Here is a 12098-nt window from a genome sequence, read left to right on the forward strand (position 1 = left end):
CATAGTTTCTGAGATCCTGGCTTCCTATAAGTGATTTTATCACTTATAGGAAAGATGAAATATCACTCCGATCATGTAAATACTTCCCAGGAAGTCAGCTCAATGTGACAGAGAATGACCATTCTGCTTTTTTGCATCCCTGGGAATTCATGGTTTTCTAAGACCACTCTGGGCTCCAGTGAATAGATACAGCGAATAGTGTTTGCTATCCTTTGGCATCATTGCCCTTACAGAAAAAGAAAAAGAACCTTGTAACACTATATAACCCATATTTGCCTGGCTGGCTTATGTCAGTCAGGCATATGAGTAATACATCCATAATTACCATATCAAACCAAATATATTTGCTTTCTCAGAATGGAAGTCCTGAATTTTATCACTTTACTGGAATTTTCAATTCAACTATAATAAATCAGGCTGGGCAACATAGTGAGACCCCTGTCTCTACAAAAAATAAAAATTTAGCCAGGCTTGGTGGCACACGTCTACAGTTCCAGTTACTTGAGAGGCTGAGGTGGGAGGATAGCCTGAGTCTGGGAGGTTGAGGCTGCAGTGAGCTTTGATTGTGAAACTGTGTTCCAGCCTAGTTGTCAGAGGAGACACTGTTTGAAAAAATATATATACACATACATATATAAAATGTAAAATACATTATACATATATTATGCAATATATATCATTATTGTATACATTATAAAATATAAAACAATTATAAAAATAAAATCATCAATGATTTTCTACATAACTCTTCAGGCTGAAATTAGATTAGAAAGAATTATCAATTACATGAATTCATACTTCCAGAAATGTTAAAAGTTTGATAGAATACATTGTTTCCTCTTATTGTTCTTATTAAAATGTAGAAATACTGATTTTATTCAAATCTATATGAACAGGTAAATTGCCTGAGTGAAAACATTTTTGTATATATTAATAATCTAATATTTTGTTCTCCAGCTTCCTTTCAAGATTATCATCCAAATTTACTACGCTTTGAAGCCAAATGTGAATTTTAACTCTTAGAATGGATGATAGTGAAATAACAACTTTATTATATTTTTAAAACAATGCTTAAACAGAATATACTGATGAGCAATGAGTATAAATGCTTTTAGACCATGATGGTGAAAAATGCTTTAGATCATTGTCATGATGATGGTAATGAAAATAGTAATGAAGATAAAATATTCTCCTGATGTGTCCTTTTCTGACAAAAGTAGCATCAAAATTCAGTGAAAGGTCATCGTGAAAATAAGATCTACCTTCCATACAAAGGCTTTGACATATCATTTATAAAGCAGCTTTAAATATCATTTTGCTTAATTAGTAATCACTTAAAAAAAAATAATCTCACAAGTTTGACATTAGCAGACTAGACTAAGTGCAAGTCAGGCCTTGACAGATATCTATGATCTGATTTACTGATGATATAGAAAATTTTAAAAAGCTTAGGTATTTCCCTAAAACAGTGTTATAGGCCAGGCATGGCGGCTTATGCTTGTAATATCAGCACTCTGGGAGACCAAAGCAGGAGGATCGCTTGAGCCCGGGAGTTGGTGACCAGCCTAGGCAACAAGGTGAGATCTCATCTCTACCAAAAAAAAAAAAAAAAAATGAAAAGTCAATCGGTCATGATGGCACACACCTGTAGTCCCAGGTACTCAGGAGGATCGCTTAAGTTCAGGAGTTCAAGGCTGCAGTGAACTAATGATGGCACAACCGCATTCCAGCCTGGGTGACAGAGTAAACCTTTGCCTCTAAAACAAACAAACAAAATGAAACAAAACCAAAACCCCAGCTTTATATATCAGATGCAATTCAATTTACAGAGTAATGCAATCTTTACCTATTTGAATTGAATGCAAGAAGCTAAAATCTTCTCTTTTTTCTCTAGGCATTCATGGTTAGGTAGTTTATTTGTGTAATACAGCCAAATTATCACTCTGTTGAATGTCATGTTCTAGTTTGTCCATAACTTATAAGGAAGTTTGTTTTTCTACTGCATCTCCTGTTCCTCCCATGTGAACAAATTTTGAATCAGCTATAATAAAACAAAGCCTTTTTCCATGACCACACTGGTAATTTCTTATACCACATTTGTCATTACTATCTTGAAAATTTAATTGCAAGGCAAAACATAGTTTCTTAGTTCCCCATAAAAGATAATAAGATTTTCAAGGAGAATCTGTGATTGTACTAATTAAAAGCCCTTTTCTTTGAAAGTTAAAACAACTGTAGCTTAACATCATCATCCCTTTAAACACATTAACTCATTAGAAAAAAAAAAGGAAAGGCAGCCTTGAGCCTGCATTACAATTACATATGTAATGTATCTTTAATCATTCACAATGGATTCCCTGATTAACTAATATTGCTAAATACTTGGCATCGCATACATACATCATTAACAAGATGAAAAAACTAAGCTTAATTCCATTTTATAGTTACATCAACAGCTGCCAAGTGTCTTCCACCAATCAACCTTGACCTACAATTAGAACTCTTTAGATTTGTAGTGGAAAAGTAAGGACATTCAAATTTCAGGTGAGTGAACTTAGATGAGCCTAAACTAAAATAGCTCTGATGTATTCTGTACCCCTCAAATTAATTTTTATACTAGGTGAGGATTCATTATTTTCCTTCAATTTGAGTGTTCTGGTTAACCAATCAGTATGCTGACTACATTCTCTACCATCGAATATGGTTTTATTTAACTTTGTGTTTGCCAGTGTACTATCCTGATGACATAACCAAATATCTTCTTTAAGACTTATAGTAAATATAGGGAAGCAAATATTGAATCAATTCAATTTAATTTCTTTCCCTTGTCTTCTTTTGGCTTTATAATTGTATGAAATTTATTTTTTAGTTTTAGTTTTTCGTTTTCACACACCACTCAACATTCAGTACAAGAAAGAACATTTCACTTCTCATAACAGATGAGTAGGGAGTTTTTCCCACACACTAAGCAATTCTTCAGAAGACGACAACTGGGTATCCTATAATTCAAATCAATTCTGACACTACTACTTGAAGTTAGATTCAGATCGACCCCACAGGTTAAGCTCAGTTCTACAAGATTGCCCCTACTTCAGATGCCGATCTTAAGTAGTAGGTGGCTATCTGTTCTTCTAACTGCCAGCTATAAATCAGGGTTCCCATGACCCTCTCCTCAGGTTCTATTAATTTGGTAGAATGGCTCACAGAATTCAGAAAACACATATGTTAATGTTTATTGTATTAACAGGGTATGATAAATGTTATAGTTGAACAACCAAATGAATAGATACATAGCAGGAGGTCTGGAAGGAACCTGAGTATAGGAGCTTTCATCCTTACGGAGTTGGAGTATGTCCACTCTCCTGGCATTTGCCAACCTGGAAGCTCCCAAAAACTTACAGTTCAGGAATTTTTATAGTGGCTTAATTATATAAATATAATTAATTAACTTCATTTCTAGCCCCTCTCCCCTCTTCAGAGAATGGGGAGTGGGGCTAAAAGTTCCAAGCTTCTAAACATGGGTTGGTCTTTCTGATGACCAGTCCCCATCCAGGAACCCACTATGAGTTGTTTCATCAGAACAAAAGATGCTTCTATTGCCCAATAAATTCCAGTAGATTTAGGAGCTCTGTGTCAGATGTTCCTATCATTTGGGAAATTACAATTTCTTAGGGGCTCTGTATCAAGAACCAGGGTCAAACACTAAATATATTTTTTAAAAGTTGATCCAAGAATCCTTATCGCTTATATATATAGAAAGGGAGAGAGAGATATTGAGAGAGAGGGGAGTTGTAAAATAATGTTGTATAGTAGTTATTTTACATGCTTAGCTCATTATGGATTATATACCACTTGAGACGTGTACTTCAAAAATAGTTTAAATACTCAAATTTACATTCAGAATCCTTTCTCAGCTTGTGAGAGTAGAGTGAATTGATTAGTATTTAGGCTCTTAGTTTCCACAAATGGTGAAAAAATGTTATAAGGTTAATAGTTGTTCATATGCAATTTATGAACCAAGAAATACTAATTAAATTGTTTGATGATCAATATCGAATAGGCCTGCAAAACTAGAAAAATTAACTCATTAATAGCAGCATAATGTATATAATTATATATGGGGAAATAATGAGCTAAGTATGTAAAATAACTACATAAGCTGTGAAAGCTAAAAAAAAGTTTAAAAGTGTATTACTATTTCTAACTTATTCATGTCCTGTTATAGATTGTCTAGAATAGACTTCTGCCACAATCAATGAGGTTATGACCCTGTATGTAATGGGCTCTTCACAAAGAAGTATTGACTGGCTGACAAAATATTCTTGTTAATTTTACTTCTCTATTTCTATTTTATATTCTGTTCCATAAGCCCAAATATAGCCCAAATTTACAGGATCATATCCAATAATTTTTCTATAATAACTGCAACTTTAAGATTAGGTTATATTCCCAAAGAAACATATAATTTAAAATAATATAAAATACAAGTTTTAAAATAGACAAACAGTTGCCCCTGAATCAACACCATCTTACCACCAGTATGTCATACTTACTCATTTGTTGACCATGCCTGAGTGTTCTTTACTGGAGAATTGCTTGGAATTGCCCACTCTGCTTCTCTGAAGTTTGTTTACCCATTGGCTTTGGTGACTGTACCTTTCTACATCATGACTGCTTGTATAATTGAAATCTGTTGTATAGTTTATCTCTGGCATATGCATATATTTTGTTTTCAACTGCATATGTATAAACTAAAAATCACTCCCTCTTTAATTTTTTGTCTATTTATTTTTCTCTCTATCTTGGTGGATCAATCCTCTATTATCTAATGCTATAGGTGCTGCGGGGCTGACAGAGCTTCTTAGCATGGTTTCACAAACTCCATCCACCATCAAACACAAATGATGTACTTTCATTGGATCCATAGTATAATGAGATAAAAGTTTACTCAAAAAGGTATCACTGTACATGTTTATGTATAGTTTAACAAATATTATGGAGAAAGAATAAACAAGTCTAAAATCAATAAAAAAATAAATATTTATTTTCCAAATATATATGTGTTTGTAGCAACATACAAAATACGGATTACACACCACTTGTGACATACGTACTTTAAGAATAATTTAAATACTGAAATTAAGAAATACTGGTAAACATTTATCAACACCACACCAATTCCAATGAAGTGTTACTCAGCATTTCATGGACATCTTTGTAAAATGGAAAAATCAAATAATAACTGATATGTTCCATATCAAATTGCTTTTCCTCTGCTACCAAGAACACCATGAAAGTGTATCTATGTCTGTGTAAACCAGTGATGGTTCTCTGCTATTCTGTTGGTGTAAAAGTAACTGTGTTTTGCCATTGAAAGTAGTGGCAAAAACCGCACTCACTTTTGCATCAACCTATTACTTTATGCAATAATGTGGGTATAAGAAATTTTACATCACTTATAGGGAGGGAAAAATGCTAACTTGTTTCTTTGACATCTAAGTAGAGTGTTACAACATATAATCATCTTATTTAAATATCCGAGTTGCCTTTTAATTACCACTGCTATTTGTTCATGAGCATTGTCAAAAGTGTATTTTATATCACAGAATACATCCTTCGAAGAGTAGGATGTGCCAGGATAAATTGCTAAGCTGAAAAGCCAGCTATGATCAAAGAATGCCAACAAAGAAACTCAGCCTCTAAAAGAGAAAAGTCATTCTGATATAACAGCTAAAGAACTGACAAGTGTTAGGGACAAAGGTACTAAAATTTTTGTGATATCAGAGTCTACGATACTTATTAACTGAATAATTGTTTTGTTTAGAGAAGAATAAGTACTATCTTCTTGTGCATGAGGGGACATGAAGTGAGGGGGCTAATTTGCCTTTTTTCATGTAACTTTAATTAATAATGAATCTACAAATTAATTTTATTGCTTCTTTTTTTTCTGTGTAATACACCACCCCAAAACTTAGTAGCTTAAAACCATCTTTTATTTACCTTACGATTCTGTGGTTCTGAAGTTTGGACTGGACTCAGATATGAAGACTTCTGCTAAAGCTGGCTTGACTCACTTGCCAACCTGTGGTCAGATGACAGGTTGGCTTGGAGCTGGTTGGTCTGAGGTTCTGTGGCATCTCATTTCTGCTTTTTGCAGTCTCTCATATCTCAAAAGCGCAGTCTGAACATTTTCACATGCTTCTCAGCGGGCTGCAAGAGCTTGAAAAGAGGAAAAACGCCATTCACAATTATTAAAAGCATGCCATATGGTCAAGGCATAGGTGAGTATGGGAGCCCACACAATGTTACACAGTAAAGGAATGTGGACACAAGAAAGAGAAAAATTTGGGAACCATTGTTGCATTTCACCATATACTTCATGAATGGTGCTTACTTTGAAATAAACTATTCAGGCAACTGTAGCTTGCCAGTTTTTTTGTTTTTGTTTTTGTTTTAATTATTTATTTATTTATTTGTTTTTTGTCTGTGTAAAATCAATTAAAAGCTGGATCTTATAGGTCTTGGCCCAGACACATACTCCTGGATGTACTACCAACCAGTTATGTGATATTAGGTAAGTAAATTACATGTTCAATTCATCAGTTTACAATTTAAATTCTATGACCCCTATGGCCCCTTGAAAGTCTATTTTGATTTCATAAATTATTTCATCAATATATTTCCCATAGGCAAAACTTTTGTATGTAAAATGGGGACACTACAAAGAAACATAATAACTGGATACTGATATAAAGGAATTTGCACTCTAATATTAATCATAATAGCTGCATATTAAAAACCTCTATTACCATATATACATATATACGCTCACTTAATACTTGTGAAAATCCTGCCAACCAGTTATTTATTTGCATTTTACATATGAGGAAAGAGGAACATAGATAATAAGTGATTAGCTTTAAATCACATGTCCATTAAGTGATCTTGGCTAAGATATGGACCCCAGGTTCTTAATTATATTTGTATTTACTCTGAGCCTGTTGAACAAAACAAAAGATAAAGACAGGATAGAATAAATTCACAGCAGTTAATGCACTTCAGAGCTCAGGTAAGGGAGTATGAATCAGGAAATGCTTGCTTTATCGTTTCAGTTATGAAGTAGGATTTAAGGAAACTGAGGCTTAGAGAACTTAGATTGATTGTCCTTTGTAGGAGTGAGAGAACATATTTAACCTTAGTTTAATATGAGGATGATTTTCTTTGAGGAAATAGTTGAATTTTTTCTCTAGAAAAATAAGTTGGTAAAGATAGCATTTGACTTTATATATTACCCTGAGTAGTTTGAACTGATTTTTGTTCAAGAGGCAGTGAAGATACATAGAATGTTTTCAAACATAGCACTTATGTTACAAAAGGTATTGATTAATTTGGCATGACTGCCTTTGAGGCCAGGATAGTTAAAAACTCCTTAAACTGTCTTAGAAAGCATTTCTCAAAGTGTATTTCACAGAACACTAGTTTCTAGAGGTTATAAGAGCTTTTTTTTAAGTTGCTATGTTGAGATAAGACTGGGAATTTTGGATTAAACAAATCAAAGAGTTTTCTTTATTGGAAGATATCTCTGCTAATGAGCATATTAAATCTCTAAAATGGGGCAAGACATGTGGCATTGCTAAAATATATTTAATCACAGGAAGCCCTCATTTCTTTGAAGAGACTCTAAAAGTGCAATGTTCCTCAGAATACTTTTGGAAATGCTGACTTGATTGTAAGTGATGGAAAAAGTAGCAATGGGGAGAGAAAAGAAATTAGAAATGTTTCTTTTGGTAAAAGTAGGTATGATAGGATTACTGATTAGTTTAGAAAGGACAAGATAAAACAATATTAAAAATAGATCCACAATTTTGAATTTAAATAAAGAGGAAATAAAATTTAAAAAATGATGACCGCTTTATTAGATGAGGCAGGCAGAAAAGGAGACCAATTCAGTTTTCATCGAGGAATCTAGGTACCAACTAATTTTATGAATACTGTCTTTATTCATTCTTTTCTTTGAACCAGCCTGTACTCTACTTCTGATGTATCCCTCCTTGTGACGTATACCTGATTAGAGTAATATTCTTGCACTTTTTCTTATTACTTATCTGTAGTAAGTACAGAAGTGTGGGACGATGACTCCTTGATGAGTTTGAAAGTTTTGGCTGGAGGCATGAGGATCTGCCTGGGTAAAGTAAAAGGGCTCTGTTTTCATGGAGAGATCTTTGGTTTTCAGTGCTGAACTGTGAATCATTAGAAAACCTCTTGCAGCAGCGTGTCATATTGAAAACACTATAGTTGTGCCAAGACAAGGTCTTGTTCTCTAATCTAGAGTTTTATAATAATTTGTATTTTGATTTCCTCTTAACTGTCTCTTTTATTCATCTCTCAATAGTTTAGAAGTTGAGCAGAGGAATTAGGGGAATTATTCACTGGCCTTCTGGAAATACAGATGATGCCTATGCCATGGCTTCTGAGTTTTATATCTCTTCCATTCAAGAGACTAGTTTAACCTGATGATCTGAAAATTTAAACTGCAGATTCACAGGCACCACTTGATGTATCACTTAGGTCAAGTTTCTCTAGTTCGAAAGGCAGAGTCACTTGGTACAACTACAGCTACTCTGGGTTATTATAAAAATATTGATTAATTTAGCATGACTAGATTTAAGGCTAATTTATCGTGAGCTCAAAAGGAACTCTATGAGGTTGGAATAACCTAGAGGATACCAGTAAGTAGATTTGGATATTAGGAAAAAGTGAGGGCAGATTAGCATTAGTATATATCAACTTACTTGTACTGTACCCTTAAGATTTCCTTGTATGTTGTGAAGGTCTGAGATAGAAGTGAGGCAATATGAATTACCACAGATTTATCATTTTACAGTGACAATCACTAACTCATTGGAAAACAGGAAAGCTATAAAATATTCAAAACTATATGCAGGCTGAGTCAAATCTCTTTGTGTAAAAACCAAGATCTCACTCTTTGTCTGCTACATACACTTTTTCAAAAGTTCCTTAGTCCTTTTACCCAAGATAAAACTAGCTATACCATCGTTAGTTCTGCCTCTAATTACTATTTATATATAGCTTTTCACGTTAAAACTGTATAAGTAGCTCCTAAATTGAGAAAACCAGCAGTAGTACATGTTCTCAGCTAACTCATAGCTAGCTTCAAACTGTGCCTTAGCTCACCCAACTATTGTCTTTGGAAGAAGACCAATTTCGAGCAGTCCTCATTATCTCATTTGCATTTTTACAATGTTGCCTGAGATCACTGATCTAATGTACTCTACTTCCCATCTACCAAAATTAATCCATTTCCTTCTATTATTCAATGCTTCTGAAAAGTTAACATGTATGTTTTATGATTTATTTCTTCCTTTTAAAAAAGCCTACTCTGTATATTTTTTTTATATTCCATTTTCTTAATTGGTATTCATCTTCAATATAACATAATATTACATTACCAATGCTAAGTTGTAGCGTCATAATACCCTTTTGGACGTGCTATTGTTAGCTTACCCAACTGCATTGCCAGTAGAGCAGACTTGTATCAGTATAGAGGAAGGCTAGACCCTCCCTGACAGTAAGCAATCATCTTGTACAAAGTAGGTTTTCAAGGTGCATTTAAAAAATTCTTTTATAATATGGAAAAAATCATCTTATCTTGCTTTTGAAGATGGATGTTGACGAAGATAATAACGGATAAAACAAAAAGTATGTGGTGTCCTGAAAAATATTTTGTTACTGTGATATGATCTGTTAAATAAGGAAACTATAGAAGCCTTCCTAAGGAAATTTGTTTTCATACTACAACCAGAAAATATGATGTGTATTTGACATTATTCTTCCTGCCAGTCTGTCTTTGAGACTGTCCTAGTGCTTCAAACCTGGGGGTAATATGTGAAGTAATAGTGTTAGAAAATTTGCATCATGATTCTAACTCCAAATTATGGAAAAATAAATGGTAAACATGAAATTTTACAAGCTGTCACCTCAATTGGCCATTCTCTATCTTATAAGCATGCTTTTCAGCTTGAAAAAAGCAAACAGTATTTTGAGGAAAAATTTGATGAACTCTGCCTTACAATATGAGAATTAGAGGATAAAATTACTATTATTAAATGGTCTTACATCTGGGGAAAATGTATCTTTCTAAAAATTGATCAGTTGAATAGGTTGGGTGAATTAGTATCCAGAAATTTGTTATGTATACAGTGACAAGAATTGAGTAGTTCCATTCATTTTTGCCTTATGAAAACATCCCAGAAATTGAAACTTAATATCAAGGGAGAACAATGCAATAATTCAGGTGTATTTGTGATAAACCACTCAGAAACACCCCTAAAACTATGGGTGGTTCAGTTCTTCAGTTCTCTAAATCTTGCCTAAAATTGTGTCTGAAATAACTTCATGCAAATTAATGTGGTTCTGACAAACTCAGGCATTGACATCTCCAAGAATGATTCCTTTCCTTTTCCATGGATTGTATTAATGACAACAGACAAGTTGTCATAAAAGATTTTCCTGATGTCTTCTGGTGCATCCAGTGTGGGGACATATGCACTAATCAGTGTCATCGTTTGAACTCCCTCCAGCCTCAATTTTAATGTCTCAAGCCTGAGGCTGACCATATGGCTCAAAAATAAGTCTTTTCACCATCAAAAAGGTCATAGTCTATGTTTAGCTACATTTTTAAAGCTGCTTTGAGCTTATGACTTAATACCTGGGTGACTTTCAGAAATGATAAATCTTTGCTAAGAAAAAAATGTGACTTGTTTACTGAGAAACAAAATAAAGGAAGCCAATATATTCAAATACATTTTACTGTGTTGGAGAAACATATAAGTGGTAGAAACGCATAATTTGTGGATATAATTCTATTGCCACATGTAATAAGAAAGAACCCAAATTATCAGTGATGATTTCTGACTCTAAGAGAATTTAAACAAAGGCACTGTGGCATTTACTTTTCAGTCAGCTTGCTTTTATCATTAATAATCAATTAGAAAATCTAATACAGTCCATATTTTTAAAACAACGTTCCAATGGGAACTACCACAGCCATAGATTTTTTAAAAGTTGGATGATTATATTCTCATTTCAAGGTCTACTAGAAAATAAAACATCCCTTTTTTTCATATTCTGGGAACTATTTATTTAACCAAAGAAACATTGCAAGAATTGCAAAGAACATGGTTTTACTCTCAATTTATTTATGCTTCAAGAACTTAGGAAAGGAAAATAAAATAATTTTTTTTTTCTAAAAATTAATATGTTTAAGGCCTTAATCACACAGATTAGATTAATACTTGACTAAATGCCAAACTTGTCTCCAGGATTTGAAAGTCTTTAACCTAATATTTCAGATACTCCCAATCCTTGGTTCACTTCAGAGTAAAGAAAGCAGCAATAGTAGACATACTTTCTTAAATCTGTAGATTGATATGATTTACACAAAATGTCTATCCTGGGTATCTACAGATCTGCAGCTTCTTAATTTCCCTACTGTCTTTTTGCATCGTTTTCCTGATTCTCTGACATACTCTGTTCTCCTTGTGAAAGGTTCACAGTGATCCACGTCAAGGGTGGAGACACTGATCATTGTCTGGTTCTTGTCACTTATTCCCACAGGAGCTGATTCTCAAACACCTAAGACTGCCTCAGTAAAATCTAAATTTAGTTCACTCCTCTGGATGCTGATTTTATTTCTAGCTTCAGACACATAGTTCTTAGTTGCCTTACTTTTACGTTTAAACATATTTATTCATTTTTATCTTTTTTAAGTTGTACAACATGATGTTCTGATGTATATGCATATGTATATGTGTGTGTGTGTATATGTATATGCAAAAGATGCAACCATCATGGAAAACAATATGAAGGTTTAACAAAAAATTATAAATAGAACTACCATATGACCCAGCAATCTCTCTACAGAGTTTATACCCAAAGAAAATATAATCAGCACCTTTGAGAGATATCCGCACTCCCATGTTTATTGCAGCATTATTCACAGTAGTCAAGATACAGAAACATTAGGTGTCCACCGAAGGATAAATGGATTTTAAAAATGTGGTATATATACACATTGG

The sequence above is a fragment of the Macaca fascicularis genome, chromosome 1 (genome assembly GCF_037993035.2).
Source record: "Macaca fascicularis isolate 582-1 chromosome 1, T2T-MFA8v1.1".
NCBI classification, from domain to species: domain Eukaryota; kingdom Metazoa; phylum Chordata; class Mammalia; order Primates; family Cercopithecidae; genus Macaca; species Macaca fascicularis.